Raw genomic sequence first — 26,721 nt, 5'->3', positions numbered from 1 at the left:
TCTGGGAACAGGGATCATGTGACTTAGGCCTAGTTTCATAAACTTGAGAAATACTTCATCCAATCAGTTCCATTCATTCATAAATTGGGGAATGGCTAAACAAATTGATGTATATGATTATGATGAAACATTATTGTGCTTTAAGAAATGATAAATAGGATGCTCTCAGAAAAAAAACAAACCAAAACAAAACAACAACAAAAAAAAACAACACAAAGATTTACATGAACTGATGCAAAATGAAATGAACAGAACCAGAACACGGTCCACAATAACAACAATATTGTATGATGATCTACTATGAATAACTTAGCTATTCTTAGCAATACAATGATTCAAAACAATTCTATTGGATTTATATGAAAAATGTTGTCTATCTCCAGAAAAAGAACTGGTAAAACCTAAATGCAAATCAAAGATCTTTTTTTTTTTTAATTTTATTGAAATTTTTTTTGGGTCTGTTTTCTTTCACAGACTGACTTACATGATAATGTGTTTTGCCTGACTACACATGTATAACATGAGAAATTTCTTTCTTTTCAATGGTGGGCAGGGAGAGAAAGAATTTGGAACTCAAATTTTGAAAAAAGAAATGTTAAAATTGTTTTTACATGTGATTGGGAAAAATAAAATATTAAATAAAATAAGGGAGAAAAAGAACTCTCGAACTATCTGAAAATTATAACATCAAAAATAACAAGTTTGGATAGAATATTTTAAGAAACTATAAATAAAAACTGACCAGAATTCTTAAAACCAAAGGGCAAAGTGAAAATCGAAAGAAACCAACTGTCTCACAACAGGCATTAGGTTTGCTAAAATTATCACTGAAAAATCTTATGATTCTGGAATATTGAATCAATTTTGGTACTCACAACTCATCAAGACTCTTTGCCTTTCTGACAGGATCTTTTGCCTAGAAGTACCATTTGTCTACTTCTTTAAAAAAGCCCCCCAAAATTAAAATTCCCAGGAACTTCATAATCAAAATTCAGAACTCCAAGATAAAAGAGAAAATCCTATCGTCAAAAATAAAGATTACTAAGGAATCACAGTTGGGATCATAAAGCACTTTATCACCATAAAGGAATCAAAAGCTTACAATGTGATATTCCAAAAAACAAAATTAAGAATCACTCATTGGACAAAGTAAATATAATTCTGGGGTGAGGAAAGTAACTGAACCTTTAATGAAATAGGGAATTTTCAGTTATTCTTGATTAAAAGGCTAAAACTGAATAGACAATTTGAAATGGAAACAGGAGCCAAGAGAAAAGGTAAAACATATGTGTCCATTTGGAAGGGATGATGTAGGGATGTTTACATACTAATAGAAAGACAGGAAAAAATATTTTTTCAAAACCCTAATATATCATCATGGGTCAAAGAAAAAGTTAAATCTGACAGACAGAATTGACTTGGGGAGTTGGGTTCATTATGTTTTAACAATCTCAGGAGAAAACAGAACTAGAAGTAATAGATTATATTGGGGAAGAAAAGAAGAGGAAGGGGAAGCAAATCACTGACATTTAATGTTTTGTTGGTCAACTGTGTCTGACTTTGTAACCTCATTTGAGGTTTTTGTGGCAAAGATATTGAAATGTCATTTCCTTCTCCAGCTTATTTTACAGATGAGGAAACTGAGGTAAATAGGGTGAAGTGATTAGCTCAGGGTAACTGAGGTAGTAAATGTCTGAGGCTGCATCTAGCTCATCTTCCTGAATCTGGACCCAGTACTCAATCTACTTACTGCACCAAGTGACCTATATTTAAATATCAAGAAAGGGGTAGAGGAAATGGGTATCTCTCTCTCTCTCTTTTTTTTAAATAACTTTTTATTGACAGAACATATGCATGGGTAATTTTTTCAACATTGTCCCTTGCAATCACTTCTGTTCCAATTTTTCCCTTCCCTCCCTCCACCCCATCCCCTAGTTGGCAGGCAGTTCCATACATATTAAACATGTTAAAGTGTATCTTAAATACAATATATGGGTGCACATCCGTACAGTTCTCTTGTTGCACAAGAGAAATCGGATTCAGAAAGGTGAAAATAACCTGGAAAGAAAAACAAAAATGCAAGTAGTCCACATTCATTTCCCAGTGTTCCTTCTCTGGGTGTAGCTGATTCTGTCCATCATTGATCAATTGGAACTGAATTGAATCTTCTCTTTGTCGAAGAAATCCACTTCTATCAGAATACATCCTCATACAGTATTGTTGTTGAAGTGTATAATGATCTCCTGGTTCTGCTCATTTCACTCAGCATCAGTTCATGTAAGTCTCTCCAAGCCTCTCTGTATTTATCCTGCTGGCCATTTCTTACAGAACAATAATATTCCATAACCTTCATATACCCAACCATACTCCAATTGATAAGCATCCATTCAATTTCCAGTTCCTTGCCTAGTGGAGGGCTGCCACAAACATTTTTGCACATACAGGTCCCTTTCCCTTCTTTAGTATTTCTCTGGGATATAAACCCAGTAGTAGCACTGCTGGATCAAAGGGTATGCACAGTTTGATAACTTTTGGGGCATAGTTCCAAATTGCTCTCCAGAATGGCTGGATTCTTTCACAACTCCACCAACAATGTATCAGTGTCCCAGTTTTTCCACATCCCCTCCAACATTCATCATTATTTGTTCCTGTCATCTTAGCCAATCTGACAGGTGTGTAGTGATATCTCAGAGTTGTCTTAATTTGGATTTCTCTGATCAAAAGTGATTTGGAACACTTTTTCATATAAGTAGAAATAGTTTTCATTTTGCCACCTGAAAATTGTCTGTTCATATCCTTTGGCAGAAATGGGTATCTTTTAAGGCTCACTTTCATTAAAACAGGACAAAGGAATAATGAATGCAATTATACCCACACTCACACCCAACACCTACACAAGTGCACAAAGATAGTGATATGGAAATGATTATATTTAAAAGGGAAATAGGAGACTAGGTTGGAGAGTGAGAGAAAGGGATTAAAGAGGAACATAAGGGAATAGTTATAACAAAGTACACTATCCAAAGTATGAGACAAAAGTGTGGTAGAGATGTGCAGGAGGGAGTAAAAGAAAAAGAATGAAGAGCAAAAACCTAGAATCGAGGGTGGTACAAAGGAGATAGCTGAACTGTGAAATACACCTTTAACCATCATAATCATTATCATTAAGGAGTGAATTCGCCCATAGAATAGAATACAATAACAGAATGGATCAGCAGGCAGAATTTAACAATATATCATTTACAAAAAATATATGAAAAAATTAAACTCAAATATATATATTATCAGAAAATACTTTGCCCAATCATATATTAATAAAATTGGTGCTCTAGAGGATATTGCAATATTTACAGAAATATAAGATGTTTATATTAGCAGATTAAGAAACACACTTTTTAGTAACTCAGCATTGGAGAAAGAAATTGAACAAACAATAAATGAATTCCCAGAGTAAAAAATTCCAGGATCAAATGTGTTTATAAATAAATTTTACCAAACATAGCTATGTAAATAATACAAATGATTAAAAAGTTTGTGGTTTTATTAACAAATGCTGAAAATATTTTTGACAATATTCAGCACTCACTTTTATTCAAAATTCTAGAAGGAACAAGAATAAATAAATCTTTCCTTAATATAATAAATATCTATCTAAATCTAAGAGCAAATATCTTATATAGTAAAGAAAAGTCATAGACCTTTCCGTTAAGATCATAAGTAAAGCAAGGATACTTGTTATCATCGTTATTGTTTAAAATAATACTAGGAATATTAGTGGTAGCAATAAGACAACAAAGAGAAATTAGAGTTATAAGAATAGACAAAGTAGAACAAAACTATATAGTTTACTTTGAAAATCCTAAAAAATTGACCAAAATTTATTGAAGCAATTCATCAAAGTTGCACGATATAAAATAAGTCTATATAAATCTATATTCCTGGGTGTCATTTAAAAAATTGAGCAAAAAAGATCTAGAAAGAAAAATTCCATTCAAAATAATTAAGAAAGCTATAAATTATCCAGTCAGAATAAAAGTCCAAAATACTGAACTTTACTAAGAGATATCAAAGAATCATATGTATTATAAGTCTTTTTTTTTTTTTTTTTTTACAAAAATACAAACTCAGATATTTGTTTTAAAAAAAATCAATTGCTCATGGATAGGTCAAGCCAATATAATAAAAATGACACTATTACTCAAATTAACTTACTTATTAAGTGTCATGCCAGTCAGACTGCCAAAGTAATATTTTAAAGAACTAGAAAAATACTGACAAAATTTATAGGGAAGAGCAAAAGATCTGAAATCTCAGTGGTAATAATGACCAAAAGAAGTAGGAAGGAAGATTTACATGTACTGTAGTACATGTGATTTAATTGTGTCTGATTCTTTGTGACTCTATTGAGATTTTCTTGGCAAAGATACTTGAGTTACTTACCATTTCTTCCTTCAATTCTTTTTACAGATAAAGAAACTAAGACAAAGAGGGTTAAGAGATTTGCTGTAAAGTGTTTGAAGCCAGATTTAAATTCAGGTCTTCCTGACTCCAGATCCAGGCTCACCTAGCTGCCCTTATCAGTACACATCTATAAGAACATAACAAATCTTAAATTACATTGTAAAGAAGTAATCATTCAAACAATTTGGTACTATTTAAAAAGAGAGAAAGAGAGATTGATCAGTGAAACAGTGTAGGTACACAATACATAGACACAAACACAATAGCATAGTGTTCAGTGAACACAAAGACCCCAGTTACTGGGAGAAGGATTCAATATTTGACAATAATTGTTGTGAAACTTGTACAGAAATTAAGTTTAGATTAATTTTTCATCTCATACAACAAAGTAAACTCTAAAGGAATGCATGACACAGATGTAAAAAGTCACATAATAAACAAGTAAGAAGAGCAAGTAAGAAATCATCTTTCAGATCTGTATGGAGAACAGTTCATGATAAAATGAGTGAAAGGATTAAAAAAAAAAGATGGAATTTACAATTTTGATGGTATGAAATTTAAAATTTTTTGCTTGAACAAATAGCTAAATCTGGCTTCTGACTTCATCATTTCTCTGAAGCTACTCTGTCTAAAGTCAAGAATAATCTCACCACACCTAATAGCCCCTTATTTGGTTTTCAACTTTCATTTTCATAAGATTTTGTGTTCCAATTTTTTTTCTCCTTCCCATCCTTCTTTCCACCTCTCCAAAACAGCAAGTAACTGATATACACGTACAATCATTTTAAACATATTTCCATATTAACAATTTTGTGAAAGAAAAATGGAATCAAAAGAGAAAAACCACTGGAAAGAAAAAACAAAAAAGCAAACAAAAGGCTTTGATCTGCATTCAGTATCCATAGTTCTCTCTCTGGATGCAGATGGCATTTAATAGCCTTTTTGTAAGCCCTCATTTCACTTTATTTTTTTGCAGCCTGTCACTACTGATTACCATTTTCTCTTTGATAGCCCTTTCTCTTCAGGTATTGAAGACACTGCTCTTTCTTGCTTCTTTTTCAGGCTCTTATGCTGTACTTTATTCTGACCACATCAAGTAAACATCAGTGTCCTTCATGGATTTGTTCTGGGATCTCTTCTCTTTTCCTCCTATTCAATTTTATTTGACAATCTTGCTATTTTTCATGGGTTCCATTGTCATCTCTATGATGACGATGATTCCCAGATTTTAAAAAAACTCTAATTTCTCTTCAGACCTCCAGTCTCTTAACTGACTATTGACTATTTAGAACTGTATGTCCTATGGATAACCTAAATTCAACATTTCCCAACTAAAGTTATTATCTTTCCCCTCAGAGCCCACCTTTCCTAAGTTCTCTATTCCTGCAGAGGGTACCACATTGCCAGTTATCAAGTCTCCTTACTTACATATCATCTTCTACTACGCATTCTGTCATCATCCCCATATCTGATCATCTGCTAAATTATGTTCATATCTTGTATAGGATTCCTCTTCTCTCCTCCGACATTGTCATGCTCCTCATGTAGTCCTTCATATCCTCTTGTCCATAATATTGCAATAGCCTGCTGATTTGGTCATCCTGTTCTGTTTATTTACACTCCAGTTCATCCTCCCTGTAGCTACTGAACTGACCTTTCTGAACCTCAATTCTAATCATGTCACCTCTCTATTCAAACAGTACTTGTTTTCTTCTTATGTCTCCAAAATAAAATATAAAATTGTCTGTTTGACTTTTAAAATCTTTCAAAACCTGACCCTCTCCTCCCACCTTTCCAATAGTATACCTTACACCCTCACACCCATTCTTGATCTAATGACCTGGCTCCAGGCATTTTTCCTGACTGTTTTCCATGCCCAGAACTCTCTATTTCATTATCAGTCTTCTGGATTCCCTGGCTTCCTTCAAGTAAAAGTTAAAATCGTACTCTATGCAAGAATTCCAATTCATCTTTAATCTTCATGATTTGACCCAGTATGCATGCATCTCTTTTAGACAGTTATACTTGTTCTCTTATAATCTCCATGTGACTATGAGCTCCTTGAAAGCAGAGATTATTGCTTGTCTTTCTTTTTATCCCAGTGATCAGCACAGTACCTGGCATAAAATAAATACTTAATAAATGCTTATTGACTTGAATCAACTCAACAAGCATTAATTAATCAACAATGCTGAGATAGAATGAGTGGAGAGTACACTTTACAATTTGACCACCAGATGGCAATACTGTCAAATGACCATTCAGCTGGTTTTGTCAGGGGACAGTTAATATGTGTGAACCGGACAGGAATTACTGGACTGGAAGAAAGAAAATGGGCTTGCAAATTATATGCTAGTGAGTTTCACTTCTATTAGAAAAAATTTTAGAATGGATTAGAAAAGGGAAGCAGTAGATCCTCAAGAACAGATCATGCCAGACTACAGACTACCAGAAGAGTACCTGAAAGGAGCTCTAAGGATTTTGTATCTTATTTGGAACAAAAATGGAGGTAACATAATAAATGTGCGTGGCATGAATATAGCCAATCGATGATAATTCAGTGTGCATGAATGTATGTGTGTATGTATATGTTTATATAACAGTCACGGGAGGAAGATCAAGATAGACAGTCTGTAGTTACAGCATAGCCACTTTTCTGCTCACTGATAGTTACCTATATTTCCCAGTCTATCTGGGAAAGCTCTCTATAATGTATTATTTGGACATGACTGAAAATCAGCTGAACAACAACAAAGCTTAAGGGACAACACATTTCTGACCATTCCTCCCCAGACTGACATCCAATAGAGAAGGGTTAAAGCTTAAATATGACCTCCTAATATAGCTGGGGATAGGACAGCAATTGCTAGAACCTCAGTCAAGATTCTTCTCCAAATCACATTCCTTCATCCCTGGAAAAGGAAAGGAATGCATTTTGGCCCACAGACAATGCTAAAAAAGAAGCTTCTGTTTTTTTGTTTTTTGTCTCTTTTAGGATAGTGAGGATTGTTGGAGTAGGATCATATGGTCTGAGCTGGTACAGCACCTATGTCAACTGAGATGGGATAAAGATTCAAAAAAAGGTTTCAAATGACCTTTTGTCTCTACTCTGGCCAAAAGTTTTCTTTAGGTCTGCTCTAAACTCTTTATTGAGCTGTGAGAGTTATTGTGGCTGTTTTTAAGAGCTCAAACTCTATAGGCCCTTTGATCTCAGAGGCGAGATGAATGAGATGGGAGACTCATGGAGTGTGAAAAGAGCTCCAGTTTATTATGCTGTACAGCCTTGTTGATAGACATTTTTGCAAGCATGGTCAGCTCATGAACAGTAGGCAATCCCCAGTCACCATTCAGAGAAGTAGCTCATGGGCTTTGCACATGCATGGTATCTGCCAATGGGAGGAGAGCCCATCCAGCAATTTAGCAGCTCCCTCACAGGTGAGAAGCTCTCTTCAGGCATCTCTGTTCATGTAGCCACTAGCTGTGACCCTCCGGCTCAATACTTGTTCCCATGATCACAAATCATTCCTCCTTGATCAACAAGGGCGTTGATGCATCGTGGCAGAAAACTTATTGTGCATCAAAGGTCGGAGTGGCCTCTGTACTCCCTTTCAACAGAATCCCATATTCTTGCCATAGTCCTTTTCATCTTCCTTTCTTGAGCTGCAACCTCTGAAAAGATGATGGAGAAAGATCTATAAAAAACATCCTAATATTACAGGGCAAAAACAAAGCAGTAACAACATAACAACATGCAAGGCAATCCATGATTCTAATTTTAATCACCATGAAAGAGGTACTATGTTCATGTTCATGAGCTTTTATTGGTTGTTCCAGAGGGCAGAGAAAAATACATTGTGCAAGCAGACCATCCACTATTTTGTTCCCTTCAAATATAGGTCCCAGCCCATCCGTACGAGAGCAGATGTCCATTATATAAGAAGGGTGGACTCTCATTAAATCACCTCTTGGGGGCAGCTAGGTGGCATCTAGGTGGCCCAGTGGATAGAGCACCAGCCTTGAATTCAGGAAGACTGGAGTTCAAATCTGATATCAGACACTTAACAATTCCTAATGGCAGAAATTAGATATGGATACACACTTAACACCATATACCAAGATAAGATCAAAATGGGTCCATGATTTAAGCATAAAGAATGAGATAATAAATAGGTTAGAGGAACAGAGGATAGTCTACCTCTCAGACCTATGGAGGAGGAAGGAATTTATGACTAGAGGAGAACTAGAGATCATTATTGATCACAAAATAGAAGATTTTGATTACATCAAACTAAAAAGTTTCTGAACAAACAATACTAATGAAAACAAGATTAAAAGGGAAGTAACAAATTGGGAAAATATTTTTACAGTTAAAGGTTCTGATAAAGTTCTCATTTCCAAAATATATAGAGAACTGACCCTAATTTATAAGAAATCAAACCATTCTCCAATTGATAAATGATCAAAGGATATGAACAGACAATTCTCAGATAATGAAATTGAAACTATATCGACTCATATGAAAGTGTTCCAAATAACTACTGATCAGAGAAATGCAAATTAAGACAACTCTGAGATACCACTACACACCTGTCAGATTGGCTAAGATGACAGGAACAAATAATGATGAATGTTGGAGGGGCTGTGGAAAAACTGGGACACTGATACATTGTTGGTGGAGTTGTGAAAGAATCCAGCCATTCTGGAGAGCAATTTGGAACTATGCCCAAAAAGTTATCAAACTGTGCATACCCTTTGACCCAGCCATACTACTACTGGGCTTATATCCCAAGGAAATACTAAAGAGGGGAAAAGGACCTGTGTGTGCCAAAATGTTTGTAGCAGCTCTTGTTGTAGTGGCTAGAAACTGGAAGATGAATGGATGCCCGTCAATTGGAGAATGGTTGGGTAAATTATAGTATATGAAGGTTATGGAATATTATTGCACTGTAAGAAATGACCAGCAGGAGGAATACAGAGAGGCTTGGAGAGACTTACATCAACTGATGCTGAGTGAAATGAATAGAACCAGAAGATCACTATACACTTCAACAATACTGTATGAAGACGTATTCTGATGGAAGTGGATATCTTCAACATAAAGAAGATCCAACTCACTTCCAGCTGATCAATGATGGACAGAAACAACTACACCCAGAGAAGGAACACTGGGAAGTGAATGTAAAATATTAGCACTACTGTCTATCTACACAGGTTACTTATACCTTCAGAATCCAATACTTAACGTGCAACAAGAAAATTGGATTTACACACATATATTGTATCTAGGTTATACTGTAAAATGTATGGGATTGCCTGTCATCTAGGGGAGAGAGTAGAGGAAGAGAGGGGAAAATTTGGAAAAATGAATGCAAGGGATAATGTTATTAAAAATTACTCATGCATATATACTGTCAAAAAATGTATAATTATAAAATTAATAAAAAACAAAAAACAAAAAATACTTCCTAACACTTCCTGGGTAAGTCACTTAACCACAGCCTCAGGGGGGAAAAATCACCTCTTGTACCCCTGAAATAATAAAAAGATAGGTCCTGTTTGAGTCTTTATGTATGTTGTCTCTATTCTCTGGACCACCCCAACTACACAATGACTATCTGAAATAACATTGATAGGTTTGTCTATTGTCTAAGGACATACAACTCATTTTGCTGTGTTAAGGTGGGAAGTGTAATAAATACATTAGAAATGCCCAATTGGGGGGAATATATGGCTGCTTTATTTTGCTTGGTGACATCAGTGAACACATTAGGAATATTTAAGTGGATGCATTTTTGTTTTTATGAGAAATACCCATCTAACCTATCCTTGTCTATGTTAATCCATATAATTCCTATTTCTCCTGTTAATTAGATAATTCTGAACAGTTTTCTTTGCCATTTCAGCTGTCATGTCTATTCTTTATGACAAATAGAGGGGAGTTCTATAGGTTATTTGTTTCCTCAATATGTCTTAATTATAATTGTTCTTGTATTAATTGATGTAGAGTGGATATTTTTTCCTTTGGTCAGGGGCCATTGCTCCACCTATACTGGTGTGTCAGTAATCCAAGTCATTTTTGGAGCAGTGGAATTAGCAGCAGCAATGACCCCTCCCAAAAATCTGTGATGATTTTCATCCCTAATTGATGTAATATGAGGGTCTATGGTTCCCAGTCACTACATTTTCTGATTCTATACTTATATATATTTTTTTAATTTTAATTTTATTTTATAATTATAACATTTTTTGACAGTACATATGCATGGGTAATTTTTTACAACATTATCCCTTGCACTTACTTCTATTCAGATTTTTTCCCTTCCTCCCCCAACCCCCTCCCCCAGATGGCAAGCAGTCTTATATATGTTAAATATATTACAGTATATTCTAGATACAATATATGTGTGTAGAACCGAATTTTTTGTTGCACAGGAAGAATTGGATTCAGAAGGTAAAAATAACAGTTTACATTCATTTCCCAGTGTTCCTTTTCTGGATGTAGCTGGTTCTGTCCATCATTAATCAATTGGAATTGGATTAGCTCTTCTCTATGTTGAAGAAATCCACTTCCATCAGCATACATCCTCGTACAGTATCATTGTTGAAGTGTATAATGATCTTCTGGTTCTACTCGTTTCACTCAGCATCAGTTGATGTAAGTCTCTCCAAGCCTCTCTGTATTTCTCCTGTTGGTCATTTCTTATAGAACAGTAATATTCCATAACATTCATATACCATAGTTTACCCAACCATTCTCCAATTGATGGACATCCATTCATCTTCCAGCTTCTAGCCACTATGAAAAGGGCTGCCACAAACATTTTGGCACATACAGGTCCCTTTCCCTTCTTTAGTAGTTCCTTGGGGTATAAGCCCAGTAGTAGTATGGCTGGGTCAAAGGGTATGCACATTTTGATAACTTTTTGGGCATAATTCCAGATTGCTCTCGAGAATGGTTGGATTCTTTCACAACTCCACCAACAATGCATCAGTGTCCCAGTTTTCCCACAGCCCCTCCAACATTCATCGTTATTTGTTCCTGTCATCTTAGCCAATCTGACAGGTGTGTAATGATACCTCAGAGTTGTCTTAATTTGCATTTCTCTGATCAATAGTGATTTGGAACACTCTTTCATATGAGTGGAAATAGTTTCAATTTCATCATCTGAAAATTGTCTGTTCATATCCTTTGACCATTTATCAATTGGAGAATGGCTTGATTTCTTATAAATTAAAGTCAATTCTCTGTATATTTTGGAGATGAGGCCTTTATCAGAACCTTTAACTGTAAAAATTTTTTTCCCAATTTGTTACTTCCCTTCTAATCTTGTTTGCATTAGTTTTGTTTGTGCAGAAACTTTTTAATTTGGTGTAATCAAAATGTTCTATTTTGTGATCAATAATGATCTCTAGTTCTCCCTTGAACACAAACTCCTTCCTCCTCCACAAGTCTGAGAGGTAAACCATCCCATGTTCCTCCAATTTATTTATGATTTCGTTCTTTATGCCTAAATCTTGGACCCATTTTGATCTAATCTTAGTATGTGGTGTTAAATGTGGGTCCATGCCTAGTTTCTGCCATACTAATTTCCAGTTTTCCCAGCAGTTTTTGTCAAATAATGAATTCTTATCCCAAAATTTGGGATCTTTGGGTTTGTCAAAGATTAGATTGCTATTTTTATTCACTATCTTGCCCTGTGAACCTAACCTATGCCACTGATCAACTAGTCTATTTCTTAGCCAATACCAAATGGTTTTGGTGACTGTTGCTTTATAATATAGCTTTAAATCAGGTACACTTAGACCACCTTCCTCTGACTTTTTTTTCATTAGTTCCCTTGCAATTCTCGACCTTTTATTCTTCCATATGAATTTTGTTGTTATTTTTTCTAGGTCATTAAAATAGTTTCTTGGGAGTCTGATTGGTATAGCACTAAATAAATAGATTAGTTTGGGGAGTATTGTCATCTTTATTATATTCGCTCGGCCTATCCAAGAGCATTGAATGTCTTTCCAATTATTTAAATCTGACTTTATTTTTGTGGCAAGTGTTTTGTAATTTTGCTCATATAATTCCTGACTCTCCTTTGGTAGATATATTCCCAAATATTTGATACTATCGACTGTTATTTTGAATGGAATTTCTCTTTGTATCTCTTGCTGTTGGATTGTGTTGGTAATGTATAAAAATGCTGAGGATTTATGTGGATTTATTTTGTATCCTGCGACTTTGCTAAAATTCTGAATTATTTCTAATATACTTATATTTTGATCCCATTTATGAAAGTAGGGTAGGATGGATATTTCCTGAATGCCCCATTAATAGGCTTACAATTCTTATAGAGCCAGAAAACAGATTCTGCTTTTTGGTGGATTGCCGTTCAGGAGATTTATTTTTAAGATATATTACTTTATGAATCATGTTGGGTGGGGAAAAAATCAGAACAAGAGGGAAATACCATGGGAGAGAAAAAAAAAAAAAAACAGAAAAAAGGAAGTAAATATAGCATGTGTTGATTTACATTCAGTCTCCTTAGTTCTTTTTTTTTTTTTTTTTTTAATTTTTTATTTTATTTTATAATTATAACATTTTTTGACAGTACATATGCATGGGTAATTTTTTACAACATTATCCCTTGCACTTACTTCTATTCAGATTTTTTCCCTTCCTCCCCCAACCCCCTCCCCCAGATGGCAAGCAGTCTTATATATGTTAAATATATTACAGTATATTCTAGATACAATATATGTGTGTAGAACCGAATTTTTTGTTGCACAGGAAGAATTGGATTCAGAAGGTAAAAATAACAGTTTACATTCATTTCCCAGTGTTCCTTTTCTGGATGTAGCTGGTTCTGTCCATCATTAATCAATTGGAATTGGATTAGTTCTTCTCTATGTTGAAGAAATCCACTTCCATCAGCATACATCCTCGTACAGTATCATTGTTGAAGTGTATAATGATCTTCTGGTTCTACTCGTTTCACTCAGCATCAGTTGATGTAAGTCTCTCCAAGCCTCTCTGTATTTCTTCTGTTGGTCATTTCTTATAGAACAATAATATTCCATAACATTCATATACCATAGTTTACCCAACCATTCTCCAATTGATGGACATCCATTCATCTTCCAGCTTCTAGCCACTATGAAAAGGGCTGCCACAAACATTTTGGCACATACAGGACCCTTTCCCTTCTCTAGTAGTTCCTTGGGGTATAAGCCCAGTAGTAGTATGGCTGGGTCAAAGGGTATGCACATTTTGATAACTTTTTGGGCATAATTCCAGATTGCTCTCGAGAATGGTTGGATTCTTTCACAACTCCACCAACAATGCATCAGTGTCCCAGTTTTCCCACAGCCCCTCCAACATTCATCGTTATTTGTTCCTGTCATCTTAGCCAATCTGACAGGTGTGAAATGATACCTCAGCATTGTCTTAATTTGCATTTCTCTGATCAATAGTGATTTGGAACACTCTTTCATATGAGTGGAAATAGTTTTAATTTCATCATCTGAAAATTGTCTGTTCATATCCTTTGACCATTTATCAATTGGAGAATGGCTTGATTTCTTATAAATTAAAGTCAATTCTCTGTATATTTTGGAGATGAGGCCTTTATCAGAACCTTTAACTGTAAAAATTTTTTTCCCAATTTGTTACTTCCCTTCTAATCTTGTTTGCATTAGTTTTGTTTGTGCAGAAACTTTTTAATTTGGTGTAATCAAAATGTTCTATTTTGTGATCAATAATGGTCTCTAGTTCTCCCTTGGACACAAACTCCTTCCTCCTCCACAAGTCTGAGAGGTAAACCATCCCATGTTCCTCCAATTTATTTATGATTTCGTTCTTTATGCCTAAATCTTGGACCCATTTTGATCTAATCTTAGTATGTGGTGTTAAATGTGGGTCCATGCCTAGTTTCTGCCATACTAATTTCCAGTTTTCCCAGCAGTTTTTGTCAAATAATGAATTCTTATCCCAAAATTTGGGATCTTTGGGTTTGTCAAAGATTAGATTGCTATTTTTATTCACTATCTTGTCCTGTGAACCTAACCTATGCCACTGATCAACTAGTCTATTTCTTAGCCAATACCAAATGGTTTTGGTGACTGTTGCTTTATAATATAGCTTTAAATCAGGTACACTTAGACCACCTTCCTCTGACTTTTTTTTCATTAGTTCCCTTGCAATTCTCGACCTTTTATTCTTCCATATGAATTTTGTTGTTATTTTTTCTAGGTCATTAAAATAGTTTCTTGGGAGTCTGATTGGTATAGCACTAAATAAATAGATTAGTTTGGGGAGTATTGTCATCTTTATTATATTCGCTCGGCCTATCCAAGAACATTGAATGTCTTTCCAATTATTTAAATCTGACTTTATTTTTGTGGCAAGTGTTTTGTAATTTTGCTCATATAATTCCTGACTCTCCTTTGGTAGATATATTCCCAAATATTTGATACTATCGACTGTTATTTTGAATGGAATTTCTCTTTGTATCTCTTGCTGTTGGATTGTGTTGGTAATGTATAAAAATCCTGAGGATTTATGTGGATTTATTTTGTATCCTGCGACTTTGCTAAAATTCTGAATTATTTCTAATAGCTTTTTAGCAGAGTCTTTGGGGTTCTCTAAGTATACCCTCATGTCATCTGCGAAAAGTGACAATTTGATTTCTTCATTTCCTACTCTAATTCCTTGGATCTCTTTCTCGGCTCTTATTGCCAAGGCTAGAGTTTCTAGTACTATATTGAATAGTAATGGTGATAGTGGGCAACCTTGTTTCACTCCTGATCTTACAGGGAAAGGTTCTAGTTTATCACCATTACATATGATGTTTACTGAAGGTTTTAAATACATGCTCCTTATTATTTTAAGGAATAGTCCATTTATTCCTATACTCTCAAGCGTTTTTAGTAGGAATGGATGTTGGATTTTATCAAATGCCTTTTCTGCATCTATTGAGATGATCATATGGTTTTTTCCTTAGTTCTTTTTATAGATGCAGATGGCATTTTCTGTCTATTGGAATTACTTTGGAACACTGAAGCACTGAGAAGAACCAAGTCTTTCCTAGTTGATCATCTCACATTCTTGCTGTTATTGTGTACAATGTATTCCTGGTTGTGGTTGTTTCGCTCAGAATCAATTCAAATAAATCTTTTTAAAATCAGCTTGTTCATTGTTCTCATTGTTCTTTATACAACGATAATACTCCGAGATCTTCCTAAAGCATACCTTGTTAAGCCATCCCCCAACTGATGGGCATCTACTCATTTTCCAATTCTTTGCTACCACAAAAGGGCTGCTACAAACATTTTTGACCACGTGGGTCCTTTTCTCTCCTTTAAGATTTCCTTGGGATACTGACCCTGGGTTGCTTTTCAGACCTAAATCCATTTGCTAAGGCCTCCACCTGGACTTCACTTGCATTAAGCCATTCAGTTAGGAATAGCTGGGAAAAGAGGCTCACAGTTCCTTCATTAAACTTACCCCTCATCTTTCTCTTGGGGAAAGCTGCAAGACATTCCATCCAGAGAAGCCTGTTTAGCAGAATATAAAAGCCTTTTCCTACAGGGTCTTCCACACTCCCCAAACTCCCAGCATGCAGACTCTGAAGGTACTTATATAAAGTGCTCATTCCCCTCTACCTTTTCAAAGTCCTGGTTTCCTTCAGAATTCAGCTCAAACGTCATCTCTCCCAAGCAGCCTTTCCTGAGCCCCTTTGTTTCAAGAGCTTCCCTGAACCAGAAATACTGTATATTTTTGAAGCTACTTATTATTATTTTTTTTCCCCTGAGACTGGGGTTAAGTGACTTGCCCAGGGTCACACAGGTAGGAAGTGTTAAGTGTCTGAGACCAGATTTGAACTCGGGTCCTCCTGAATTCAAGGCTGGTGCTCTAGCCACTGCACCACCTAGCTGCCCCTTTGAAGCTACTTATTGATGTGCATTTGCGTCCCCCAACGGGGGATGATGCATGCAGGCTCCTTAGGAGTGTGGGGCATGCCATTTTTGTCTCTATATCCAGAAGACCTAGCACAGTGCCTGGCACAATAAATGGATGCTTGTTGAAGGATTCATCCATTGAGTGGCAACTGCCTGCCCTAGTCAGTACCATGGGCCCAAGGCAGCTGAGCAAACCAAGATCAGGGCTGGCAAGTAGCCAAGGAGCAAGGACAGGCCCTAAATCTCCAGCTGGCCCTTCCCTTCTGAGAGCAAGGAAGGCAGAAGCATCCCCTGTCTGCTTATGGTCACTGCTTTCTGCCTGGCTTGGCTTAGCCCCACCAACCAAGACACTGACAAAGCCAGGGGGTTACCTCAGGTGAGAGTGTTACATGTGGCAGATTCTTTACTGCTTTTTCCATTCAACTAAGCTGTTGGTGCAAAGGGCCATTTGAGGACATCTCCTACTTGTCTGGACACCGGGAAGAGCAGTTTGGAGGGGAGGGGACCTCTAAGGGCACATCAGGTCTTGAGAAAGCTCTGAGGTCTACTTCACTGGAGGGACCTTGAATAAAGGGGTCAGTGGCTCTCAGCTCCACCTCAGCCTCTTTTACTGTGGGTAGGAGAGTTTAAATCCCCACACTACTTGTCTGGACGCCAGAAAAGCGGTTTGGAGGGAGGGGACATTCAGGGCTCGGTGATCCCAGACGCCTAACCCTCTTTTGACTCACCGGATTGCAAGCACAGACAAACTTTGGAGGTATCGCTTATTGGCAACAATTTATTCCAAGACCATCATTCTCTACAAAAACATTTCACAAAGAAATACATAAAATACATAAAAATACATAAGAACAGTGGTAGGAAGACCCGTTCGGACAAGGTCCGGTGCACCTGGGGAGGAAAAGGAAGCGAAGGGAGACAAGTCAAAGGAAGAGGACTCATTTTCAGGACCTTTCACTGGAGACAGGAGTTCCCATGAAAGCACCTGGGCCCAGAATGCAAAGGAACAAAGTCTGGAGGAATAAGCAGCATTCAGAGGAAACGGATTAGGGGCCCCCCTCCCCAACTTTCCCCTCCCCAACTTCCCCCCACCCCCACCCCCACCCCCTGCTCCCAGAGCCCCAGTTGGGAGGTATGACTCAGTCGACCTCTTCTTCAGTGGCGGCCCGGGGTGGGGTTGGTGTGCCGGGTCTGAGCCCGCAGCTGCTGCCCGCAGCGGGTTTGCCGGGTGCCTGGTAGAGCTGGGCGAGGACGGGGTGAAGAAGGCGCTCGGACTCTTTCTTCCGGTGCTCGGACTCCCCTTGTCCCACAGCCGGTTGCCCTCCGACCAGGAGAGGAGCCGCTGCTACAGAGTTCTGCAGCACCTTCCTCCTGTCTTCCTCCTGGATCTTGTCCGAAGGCCCGGAGCTCAGCAGGTGCACGGCTGGAGGGCGTCCCTAGCGGCCGCCTTCTCCCGCTGGGCTGTCCCGGCCTCGTACTCCTCCTGCACCACCCTCTCCCCTGCTCCTGGCGCTGGTGGCGGGGATCCCGTTGGCCGTGCCCGTGCCCCTGTCCGCAGCCGAGACGTTCAGGATGCCACTGGCGTCCGACAGCAAAGGGGACTTCGCCCTGGCGGACCCTGCGCGGCGCAGAGGGGATGCCCGACGTTCAAAACGTGCCGGCAGATTGTTGTCGCGGGGCACGGCCGGCTCCCCTCATCCTCCTGGACCGGGACTCCCGGCCTGTGTCGGCAGTGCTGAAGCTCTGCGTGTGCCTGCGGGAGTTTCTCTAGATCAGAGATTCATCTCCCCGCCTGCTGTGTCCAGGCCCAGGGCCGGGGGAGCCACATCGAGCGGCAGCAGGTCCTGCCCCGTCCCCCTCAACGCGGCCGTCCGCCCCACTGCTCCGCAGGCCACAGCTGCGTCGGGGCTCACGCTCTGCTTCAGCTCCTGACCGCGGAACAAGCCCCGCAGCGGCTTCTGCACCTCAGGGAGCGGGCGGAGCGCCCACCAGCACCGTGCCACGGATCTGACCCTTGTCGGGCTCGGCGTCCCGAAGGCCTTCCCCGGAAGATCAGGGAAAGCCGCGGCGCTCGGCGCGGTGCGGGTGTCCGGGGCACTGGCGAACATCTCCACTGGCCGTGCCGGAGCGCGCCCACGCGGGAGTGACCGTGCCCAGGTCGGTGCGGATCGCCGCTCCCCGAGAGGCAACCGTGCTCGGGGACACCGGCCCCCTTCCTTCTCTCGGCCCGGGACGGGCACAAGCTGCCTCGGTGCGGCTCCCCGCCCAGCCGACGGATGCCGAGGAAGCGGGTTAAACAGGCCCGAACGGTCGGTTTGGGATGCTGGGCTCACGCACGGCTGCACCTCCCGGTGCTCCTGGTCCTCGGTGTCGCCCACTGACGCGCGCTGCCGCTGGAGAGGACGGTCCTCGATCCGGGCCAGTTCTGAGCCTCGCTCTCGCGTCCTGTAGCTCCCAGTGCCTTTTAGATGTGCTGGTCTTCGCTCCGCGCTGGCCCCGGGACCGCCTCGGCCGGCGGACTTTCGGGCAGCCGGGAGCGTCGGAGAAAGGTTCTGGGAGTCCTCCCTTCCGCCTGACGAGGACCAATAGGAGCCAGGTCTCGGCTCCTCCAGAATCATCGCAGAGGTTCTGAGAACCGGGAACTGGCCAGGGAGTTCGAGAGGATGGGAATGGGGGAAGGAGAAGGGTGCTGGTCTGCGGACTGGGGCCGGGGCGAAGCTTATGGACTTGGGAATTCAGCCCTCCGGGTCCCAGCCGCTCTCCTGGGCTTCGGGCTGTCCGGGTGGGGGTGGAGCGCCGGCAGCGCTGCCCTCTGAGAGTGGGCTCGGCTGGAACTCTCGCCTGGATCTGCAGAGCAAACGTAGAAGCTTCGGAGTTCCCCGGGCGGGGGTGAAGCCTTACGCAGAGGAGGCGGCCCTGGGAGTCTCCTGAATCAGTCGCATTGGTGGTTCAGTGGTAGAATTCTCGCCTGCCACGCGGGAGGCCCGGGTTCGATTCCCGGCCAATGCAACAGAAATTTTCCAATTTTTTTTTTTTCTCTTCCTTTTAACCTTGCCTCTTTTTACACTTGATATGTCCCTTAGCCCGCATAGTTGAACTTCCTGAAATAATTCACGCAATTCGAGAACATCACTCTATCACCTCTATTCCTTCCCTTCGCCCCGCTTCCTAGAGGAAAAACGGGCTTCTGTTTGACACAGTACACTTCCCTGGGCAGCTTTCGCACGCACCTCACTTGGCACCCAGCCTCAGCAAACCGTCTTCTGGCGGACCGCTCGCTGGCTGAGGTGCCCTAAAGATTAGTTAGTTCTGGCCTTTGGGAATTTTGAATCAGCATGGGGAAGGAGAGCTCGAGAAGGCAGCAAAACATCTTTCCCTGACCGGGAATCGAACCCGGGCCGCGGCGGTGAGAGCGCCGAATCCTAACCACTAGACCACCAGGGAACCCGTATGTTCCCTTTCACTCGTCACCCACACAACTGAAATGTACCGGCTGTCCGACTTCAAACTGCTCTGGCCAGGAACCCCACACACTGAACCACCAGCCCCTTCAGCTCCCGGCTCTTCCTCCTCCCCTACACTTCAATCACTCGCCCAGCCGCCAGCCAACTTCCTCCCCAACTCTCAAAGCCCTCACCTCGCTTTATTCCCGCACTCCCGCACTCCCAACTCCGCGGACTGACATAAAAGGGACAGGACAGGAAGGTGGTGGGTCTAAGAGGGAGAAAAAGAAAAACACATCTCCACCTCCCGTCGGGGAATCGAACCCGGTCTCCCGCGTGACAGGCGGGGATACTCACCACTATACTAACGAGGACAGCGGCAGGAGCCAACTTTTCGGTCACGCACCCATACCGTCTGTTCACCAACCGATCACAATGCTTTCCGGTCTTTATGCTGCTTTGTTTTCTGGAGACTGGTTCCGTAGCTCCAAACACAACGAGCCCCAGGACCGGGCCGTTTTGACCTTATAGTACGCGCAGGCTTTCCCAAAACAATCTTTTCCCCGCTACAGGCTACCTACACATCCGCGTGGCAGGTACGCGGCTAGGCGGGAATCGACGGGGAGACCGACAGAGACGCAGAATCGGGGCCGACAAAAGGAAAGCTTTCTAGCTTTCTACCAGAGGGGACAATCACAAGCCCTACCGGTCACGTGCGGAGTCCGAAGGCAGAGACGAGTACCAAAAGCACTTTTCCAAGTGGAAGGAGAGTGAGAACCTGCGAGCATTCTATGAGACATCGGAAGAAAGATCGAATTTGTATCAATATTTTGAAGTGGCTTATCCGACCTATTCGGTCAAAAAAACCCCATACTTGTTTACTTCTTAGATTAAGAGAAGCAAGCTTTTGAATGTCGGTGGCGTGCATGAGTCTCTTCTAACGACTTTTATCTTTTCACAGGCTGTCCCCATCTATTTGACCACAGACCTAGATGTGAAACCTTTTGGCTAGTATGTTTGGTTTACATTTAAAATGCATCATGAGATGAAAATAGGAAAAAGGCCAAGGAATCCTGTTCAACCTGTAATTTTCACATCAAAGCTGGAGAGGCGCAGACCACAAAGTGTTTTTCACTGGTTGTCCCCTTCTCTTTCCTACGACAATGCGAATGGGGATCTTTTTGTGCTACTGAATAATGTCCTTATGTTAAGAGAGAGAAAAGTATTTGTAAGGCCAAATTGAAGCAGGTAAAAGCATATAGTATAAAGAAAATTTGTTATACAGCTCTACAGTGGGATAGTGTCTCTGAGAGATTTATATTTTGTCCCTCATCAATTTTTCCTTTATTTCCAGTAGGAGAGAAGAGGTGGGAAGAAGGGGGGAAAAAAACTGTTTGTTAATTTTAAAATATTCTTTTTAAAAAATCTGTTTGATTATCTACCTTCGGTTCCTGATTTCTGTGACTGGGGTGGGAGAAGTGGGAATCCGAGGTAGAAGAGAAGAATTTACTATCGGTCCTCTGCAGTGAAACTTGGTCATTTTTTTTTTTTTACTTAATAATTTTTTATTTTATATATATATATATATATATATATATATATATATATATATATATATATATATATATATATATATATATATATATATATATATATATATATATATATTTATAATATTATCCCTTGTATTCATTTTTCCAAATTATCCCCTCCCTCCATTCCCTCCCCCCCGATGACAGGCAATCCCATACATTTTACATGTGTTATAATATAGTCTAGGTACAATACATGTGTGTAAATACCATTTTCTTGTTGCACAATAAACTTTAGATTCCGAAGGTACATGTAACCTGGGCAGACAGATATTAGTGCTAACAATTTACATTCACTTCCCAGTGTTTCTTCTCTGGGTGTAGTTGTTTCTGTCCATCATTGATCAACTGGAAGTGAGTTGGATCTTCTTTATGTTGAAGATTTCCACTTCCATCAGAATACATCCTCATACAGTATTGTTGTTGAAGTATACAGCTATCTTCTGGTTCTGCTCATTTCACTCAGCAACAGTTGATGTAAGTCTCTCCAAGCCTCTCTGTATTCCTCCTGCTGGTCATTTCTTACAGAGCAATAATATTCCATAACCTTCATATACCACAATTTACCCAACCATTCTCCAACTGATGGACATCCATTCATCTTCCAGTTTCTAGCTACAACAAAAAGAGCTGCCACAAACATTTTGGCACATATATGTCTCTTTCGGCTCTTTAGTATTTCTTTGGGATATAATCCCAGTAGTAGCGCTGCTGGGTCAAAGGGTATGCACAGTTTGATAACTGTTTGGGCATAATTCCAGATTGCTCTCCAGAATGGCTGGATTCTTTCGCAACTCCACCAGCAATGTATTAGTGTCCCAGTTTCCCCACATCCCCTCCAACATTCATCATTATTTGTTCCTGTCATCTTAGCCAATCTGACAGGTGTGTAGTGGTATCTCAGAGTGGTCTTAATTTGCATTTCTCTGATCAATAGTGATTTGGAACACTCTTTCATGTGAGTGGATATAGTTTCAATTTCTTCCTCTGAGAATTGTCTGTTCATATGCTTTGACCATTTATCAATTGGAGAGTGGTTCGGTTTCTTATAAATGAGGGTCAGTTCTCTATATATTTTGGAAATGAGACCTTTGTCAGAACCTTTGTTTTTAAAAATATTTTCCCAATTTGTTACTTCCCTTCTAATCTTGTTTGCATTAGTATTATTTGTAAAGAAACTTTTTAGTTTGATGTAATCAAAATCTTCTATTTTGTGATCAATAATGATCTCTAGTTCTCCTCTGGTCATAAATTCCTTCCTCCTCCACAAGTCTGAGAGGTAGATTATCCTCTGTTCCTCTAATCTATTTATTATCTCCCTCTTTATGCCTAAATCATGGACCCATTTTGATCTTATCTTGGTATATGGTGTTAAGTGTGGATCCATATCTAATTTCTGCCATACTAATTTCCAGTTTTCCCAACAGTTTTTTCCGAATAATGAATTTTTATCCCTAATGTTGGAATCTTTGGGTTTGTCAAAGATTAGATTGCTATAGATGTACCCTTTTTTGTCCTTTGTATCTAATCTGTTCCACTGATCTACCGGTCTATTTCTTAGCCAATACCAAATGGTTTTGGTGACTGCTGCTATAACTTGGTCATTTTTAATATCTTGTCTCAGGGAGTTTCTTGTTTGATTCTTTGGGTTTTGTGATATAAAATAATCAACAAATAAGTACAGTGTATTTTTTCTTTAGAAATATTTGTGCTTGTATTTGGGTGTATGATAAAGTACTAATTTTATGAGAAACTTCAAGTATCATACTAAAAAAAGGGAAAATACAATGCATTGGCCGGGAATCGAACCCGGGCCTCCCGCGTGGCAGGCGAGAATTCTACCACTGAACCACCAATGCGACCATATTTGATGTTCCTGGGGCTGGTTCGTCTGGATACAGGGACACCCAAAATTTATGGATCTCATCCATCTGAAGGGTTGTTGCCAAGTATTTTCCGATGTCCCATTGAATGCTCGCAGGTTCTCACTCTCCTTCCACTTGGAAAAGTGCTTTTGGTACTCGTCTCTGCCTTCGGACTCCGCACGTGACCGGTAGGGCTTGTGATTGTCCCCTCTGGTAGAAAGCTAGAAAGCTTTCCTTTTGTCGGCCCCGATTCTGCGTCTCTGTCGGTCTCCCCGTCGATTCCCGCCTAGCCGCGTACCTGCCACGCGGATGTGTAGGTAGCCTGTAGCGGGGAAAAGATTGTTTTGGGAAAGCCTGCGCGTACTATAAGGTCAAAACGGCCCGGTCCTGGGGCTCGTTGTGTTTGGAGCTACGGAACCAGTCTCCAGAAAACAAAGCAGCATAAAGACCGGAAAGCATTGTGATCGGTTGGTGAACAGACGGTATGGGTGCGTGACCGAAAAGTTGGCTCCTGCCGCTGTCCTCGTTAGTATAGTGGTGAGTATCCCCGCCTGTCACGCGGGAGACCGGGGTTCGATTCCCCGACGGGGAGGTGGAGATGTGTTTTTCTTTTTCTCCCTCTTAGACCCACCACCTTCCTGTCCTGTCCCTTTTATGTCAGTCCGCGGAGTTGGGAGTGCGGGAGTGCGGGAATAAAGCGAGGTGAGGGCTTTGAGAGTTGGGGAGGGAAGTTGGCTGGCGGCTGGGCGAGTGATTGAAGTGTAGGGGAGGAGGAAGAGCCGGGAGCTGAAGGGGCTGGTGGTTCAGTGTGTGGGGTTCCTGGCCAGAGCAGTTTGAAGTCGGACAGCCGGTACATTTCAGTTGTGTGGGTGACGAGTGAAAGGGAACATACGGGTTCCCTGGTGGTCTAGTGGTTAGGATTCGGCGCTCTCACCGCCGCGGCCCGGGTTCGATTCCCGGTCAGGGAAAGATGTTTTTGCTGCCTTCTCGAGCTCTCCCTTCCCCATGCTGATTCAAAATTCCCAAAGGCCAGAACTAACTAATCTTTAGGGCACCTCAGCCAGCGAGCGGTCCGCCAGAAGACGGTTTGCTGAGGCTGGGTGCCAAGTGAGGTGCGTGCGAAAGCTGCCCAGGGAAGTGTACTGTGTCAAACAGAAGCCCGTTTTTCCTCTAGGAAGCGGGGCGAAGGGAAGGAATAGAGGTGATAGAGTGATGTTCTCGAATTGCGTGAATTATTTCAGGAAGTTCAACTATGCGGGCTAAGGGACATATCAAGTGTAAAAAGAGGCAAGGTTAAAAGGAAGAGAAAAAAAAAAATTGGAAAATTTCTGTTGCATTGGCCGGGAATCGAACCCGGGCCTCCCGCGTGGCAGGCGAGAATTCTACCACTGAACCACCAATGCGACTGATTCAGGAGACTCCCAGGGCCGCCTCCTCTGCGTAAGGCTTCACCCCCGCCCGGGGAACTCCGAAGCTTCTACGTTTGCTCTGCAGATCCAGGCGAGAGTTCCAGCCGAGCCCACTCTCAGAGGGCAGCGCTGCCGGCGCTCCACCCCCACCCGGACAGCCCGAAGCCCAGGAGAGCGGCTGGGACCCGGAGGGCTGAATTCCCAAGTCCATAAGCTTCGCCCCGGCCCCAGTCCGCAGACCAGCACCCTTCTCCTTCCCCCATTCCCATCCTCTCGAACTCCCTGGCCAGTTCCCGGTTCTCAGAACCTCTGCGATGATTCTGGAGGAGCCGAGACCTGGCTCCTATTGGTCCTCGTCAGGCGGAAGGGAGGACTCCCAGAACCTTTCTCCGACGCTCCCGGCTGCCCGAAAGTCCGCCGGCCGAGGCGGTCCCGGGGCCAGCGCGGAGCGAAGACCAGCACATCTAAAAGGCACTGGGAGCTACAGGACGCGAGAGCGAGGCTCAGAACTGGCCCGGATCGAGGACCGTCCTCTCCAGCGGCAGCGCGCGTCAGTGGGCGACACCGAGGACCAGGAGCACCGGGAGGTGCAGCCGTGCGTGAGCCCAGCATCCCAAACCGACCGTTCGGGCCTGTTTAACCCGCTTCCTCGGCATCCGTCGGCTGGGCGGGGAGCCGCACCGAGGCAGCTTGTGCCCGTCCCGGGCCGAGAGAAGGAAGGGGGCCGGTGTCCCCGAGCACGGTTGCCTCTCGGGGAGCGGCGATCCGCACCGACCTGGGCACGGTCACTCCCGCGTGGGCGCGCTCCGGCACGGCCAGTGGAGATGTTCGCCAGTGCCCCGGACACCCGCACCGCGCCGAGCGCCGCGGCTTTCCCTGATCTTCCGGGGAAGGCCTTCGGGACGCCGAGCCCGACAAGGGTCAGATCCGTGGCACGGTGCTGGTGGGCGCTCCGCCCGCTCCCTGAGGTGCAGAAGCCGCTGCGGGGCTTGTTCCGCGGTCAGGAGCTGAAGCAGAGCGTGAGCCCCGACGCAGCTGTGGCCTGCGGAGCAGTGGGGCGGACGGCCGCGTTGAGGGGGACGGGGCAGGACCTGCTGCCGCTCGATGTGGCTCCCCCGGCCCTGGGCCTGGACACAGCAGGCGGGGAGATGAATCTCTGATCTAGAGAAACTCCCGCAGGCACACGCAGAGCTTCAGCACTGCCGACACAGGCCGGGAGTCCCGGTCCAGGAGGATGAGGGGAGCCGGCCGTGCCCCGCGACAACAATCTGCCGGCACGTTTTGAACGTCGGGCATCCCCTCTGCGCCGCGCAGGGTCCGCCAGGGCGAAGTCCCCTTTGCTGTCGGACGCCAGTGGCATCCTGAACGTCTCGGCTGCGGACAGGGGCACGGGCACGGCCAACGGGATCCCCGCCACCAGCGCCAGGAGCAGGGGGAGAGGGTGGTGCAGGAGGAGTACGAGGCCGGGACAGCCCAGCGGGAGAAGGCGGCCGCTAGGGACGCCCTCCAGCCGTGCACCTGCTGAGCTCCGGGCCTTCGGACAAGATCCAGGAGGAAGACAGGAGGAAGGTGCTGCAGAACTCTGTAGCAGCGGCTCCTCTCCTGGTCGGAGGGCAACCGGCTGTGGGACAAGGGGAGTCCGAGCACCGGAAGAAAGAGTCCGAGCGCCTTCTTCACCCCGTCCTCGCCCAGCTCTACCAGGCACCCGGCAAACCCGCTGCGGGCAGCAGCTGCGGGCTCAGACCCGGCACACCAACCCCACCCCGGGCCGCCACTGAAGAAGAGGTCGACTGAGTCATACCTCCCAACTGGGGCTCTGGGAGCAGGGGGTGGGGGTGGGGGTGGGGGGAAGTTGGGGAGGGGAAAGTTGGGGAGGGGGGCCCCTAATCCGTTTCCTCTGAATGCTGCTTATTCCTCCAGACTTTGTTCCTTTGCATTCTGGGCCCAGGTGCTTTCATGGGAACTCCTGTCTCCAGTGAAAGGTCCTGAAAATGAGTCCTCT

General features: G+C 42.5%; 6 non-coding genes across 6 annotated transcripts; 3 read left to right on the top strand and 3 right to left on the bottom strand.

Annotated features, from left to right (window-relative positions):
* Window positions 1–19,348: 19,348 nt before the first annotated feature.
* Window positions 19,349–19,419, top strand: TRNAG-GCC (transfer RNA glycine (anticodon GCC)). Its single transcript has one exon. It is a non-coding gene; the product is annotated as a tRNA-Gly (tRNA).
* A 363-nt stretch (window positions 19,420–19,782) lies between these two features.
* On the bottom strand, window positions 19,783–19,854 carry TRNAE-CUC (transfer RNA glutamic acid (anticodon CUC)). The gene has a single exon. It is a non-coding gene; the product is annotated as a tRNA-Glu (tRNA).
* Window positions 19,855–23,233: 3,379 nt separating this feature from the next.
* Window positions 23,234–23,304, bottom strand: TRNAG-GCC (transfer RNA glycine (anticodon GCC)). The gene has a single exon. It is a non-coding gene; the product is annotated as a tRNA-Gly (tRNA).
* Window positions 23,305–23,830: 526 nt separating this feature from the next.
* TRNAD-GUC (transfer RNA aspartic acid (anticodon GUC)) lies at window positions 23,831–23,902 on the top strand. The gene has a single exon. It is a non-coding gene; the product is annotated as a tRNA-Asp (tRNA).
* Window positions 23,903–24,206: 304 nt separating this feature from the next.
* On the top strand, window positions 24,207–24,278 carry TRNAE-CUC (transfer RNA glutamic acid (anticodon CUC)). The gene has a single exon. It is a non-coding gene; the product is annotated as a tRNA-Glu (tRNA).
* Window positions 24,279–24,642: 364 nt separating this feature from the next.
* On the bottom strand, window positions 24,643–24,713 carry TRNAG-GCC (transfer RNA glycine (anticodon GCC)). The gene has a single exon. It is a non-coding gene; the product is annotated as a tRNA-Gly (tRNA).
* Window positions 24,714–26,721: the final 2,008 nt, after the last annotated feature.

This window comes from Sminthopsis crassicaudata, chromosome 4, assembly GCF_048593235.1.
Source record: "Sminthopsis crassicaudata isolate SCR6 chromosome 4, ASM4859323v1, whole genome shotgun sequence".
NCBI classification, from domain to species: Eukaryota; Metazoa; Chordata; class Mammalia; order Dasyuromorphia; family Dasyuridae; genus Sminthopsis; species Sminthopsis crassicaudata.
This window is presented reverse-complemented; position numbering and strand designations above follow the sequence as displayed.